Source organism: Chinchilla lanigera, unplaced genomic scaffold (genome assembly GCF_000276665.1).
Source record: "Chinchilla lanigera isolate Chin_1 unplaced genomic scaffold, ChiLan1.0 scaffold00040, whole genome shotgun sequence".
In the NCBI taxonomy this organism is placed as follows: domain Eukaryota; kingdom Metazoa; phylum Chordata; class Mammalia; order Rodentia; family Chinchillidae; genus Chinchilla; species Chinchilla lanigera.
This window is the reverse complement of record NW_004955441.1, coordinates 17,319,852-17,322,329: the sequence shown is the minus strand read 5'-3', so window position 1 is coordinate 17,322,329 and position 2,478 is coordinate 17,319,852. Positions and strand designations below refer to the sequence as shown.

The 2,478-nt window shown below is 50.6% G+C and overlaps 1 pseudogene; it reads right to left on the bottom strand.

Moving 5' to 3' along the window:
* Positions 1–257: 257 nt before the first annotated feature.
* Positions 258–2,269, bottom strand: LOC102019330 (annotated as a pseudogene).
* Positions 2,270–2,478: the final 209 nt, after the last annotated feature.

Genomic DNA, 2,478 nt, shown 5'->3' with positions numbered 1-2,478 from the left:
GTTGAATGCATCCAATGTCAAAAAACACACATTTGCCCAGCCACGCTCTTAAACAGCACCTTTATAAAAAAGCAAATTATATACACAAATATCACCCCAAAATGTATCTTCTAGTCTAACCCTATACATTTAAGGCATCCTGATACTGTGTTCTTCTGCTGGTGAGAAATTATTCTTGTCATTTTGCTTCCACAGAAGATAGTCCAGTAATTTCCAACGGTGTCCAAGGGCATCAGTGAGAGATATTAAAAGGTGATTTACAAGAACAGCTCTTTGGACTGTGGCTCCGCGATGTGCTTTGTGCTGCAGGGCTTCTCCATTTCTCTATGGATGTGATTTTGCCGTGCAGTTATGCAGATGCCCTCAGTCGGCGTGGTACGGGGAAGACTGACGCAGCTGCTGTGCGTCTCAGCTTTATTCTTTCCTTTGCTAGCAGAGCTCGCGAGCTCCCGGGGTTTACCTTTCCCTTGGCATCTGCCAGCCTCTTTCCAAGTGCGGTTAAGGGCAGCGTGATAGTTATTATTATTGTTCCGGTTGCCGCTTAGTGTCTCCATGATGGACCGGAAGGTTCGAAAAGTTCTTCTCAGTGGTTCGTCGGGTTCGCTACTTGTGGAGCTCCATGGGAGGGTCTGCCTTTGTCTTTGTTTCCCTTTAGTTCAGGGCCGCTTTGTTCCAACTGTACCACCCGCTTCTCGAAAGTAACTCTGAATTTCAAGTTCTGAGACGTCTGGTGCTTGGAAGACAGGGACTCGAGGACACTCTTGGGCCTCTTGGCAACTTTCTGGGCAGCGGTGCTGTCAGGGCGGGACTGTGTAGGATCTCCAGAGGGTTGGCTTGGAGGCGTGTTCCCCGAGCCTGGACCCTGGACTGCTCTCTGAGGTGGGAGATGGGCTATGGCTGTCTAGGGATTTGGAGGCCTTCATACTAAATGGAAACCTACGTCCTGATGCCAAGGAGTGTTTCGTTATCATCAGGTGTAAGCTTTCTGTGCTGTCCATGTTCTGCGCGCTCTCCACGATGGGCTGTGGCCGGGCGCTCAGCCTTTCTCACCGGGTGTGCCTGGGGTCCTCGGAGTTGTTGGAGTCAGTGTCAGACTCACTCAGCCCGCTCTGCATCAGGTGCCGCAGCCTGGCTAACTTCAGTTTCCTCTTCTCCAGAGGGATCTTCCTCGAATTTCTATAAAATGTCTGAGGATCCTGGAGTTCCAGAGTCAGCTTTTCCTGAGTTCAGACATTCTCTGAGACTCCTTTTCTGGATAACTAGCATAGAATTTTATCAGAATCATGATCTTTTGCTTTGGCTCTGACCCAGATGGAGGCTGACAGGCCTCCAAGAATTTGGATCCCTTTTTGGATTCTTGGTTTGCTTTTTTTTTTTCTTTGTGAGACAGGTTCTCACTACGCAGTTCAGGCTGGGCTTGAGCTCACTTTGTAGCCCAGGCTGTTCTCGAACTCACAATGATCCGATTGCCTCAGTCTCCCTAGTGCTGGGATTACAGATGTGTGCCACCACACCCAGCTCTGGTCTGCTTTTGGCTACAGACTTCTCACTTGCCTCTGGAACTCTCCAATGGGACTTTCTGGAAGCTGGTGAAGAAGGTGAACTGGGTGAAGAAGGTCGTGACTTGCCCTCAGATTTAAGTACTTCCAGGAGTCAGTGGAGTTGGGTCTGTAGCATAGCACACTCCACAGTCTGTTCCTTCAGCTGCTTGGTCAGCTTCACCACCTGTGAGGCCATGCATGGTGATGCTCGCTGCATACTCAACCTAAGTCTGTACGCACCCGGGGTACCCTGCGGCGAGGCTACATGCACAGCACTGTTGCCTTCTGGTCTACTTCACCCAGGGAGATGCCTTGTTCTCCCATGAACTGAAGAAGCCACAAAGGAATCTTTTCCTGAACATAGCAACCTGCATAATGAATAAGGTTCGGAAAATCCTTAGAACAACTCAACTCTGCAGTGGCTTCAGTTTCACTCACCGTCCAGCGTACACACACCAACTGGCCATTCGTGGCCAGGCCTGCCGGGGTCCACTTCTCTATGCTGCACTCGTAGAGACGATCCTCCTCCTTCAGAGAGGTGAGGTGCTGCGGACACTCTGCCTGTCCTTGTGGTGCAGCCGTGTGTAGTGATTGTTTCTGTACCCAACATGAGTTCTGTCCAGATTGTCTGCTGCTGGGGGTGGCTGCTCTGTCTTCACTGTGGGAGTCACATCCTCCGCACAGTTCTGGGATGGTCTTGAGCGATGTGACTGAATAAGATTCATCATCTCTGAAGTCAGTTTCATCCACAGCAAGGTATTCAGGGGCTTCCATTATTCTTCTTTGCACATTCTGAGTGAGGTCAAATGTTTATAATTTAGCTACCAGGCAAGGGACAGACAGACAGATGGCAACTGTGGCAGGGAGCGGGCAGGCAGCCCCACTAGGTCATGGTGAGGCTGGCCAGGCCCCGGGGCATGGCAAGAGTGGCCCATTG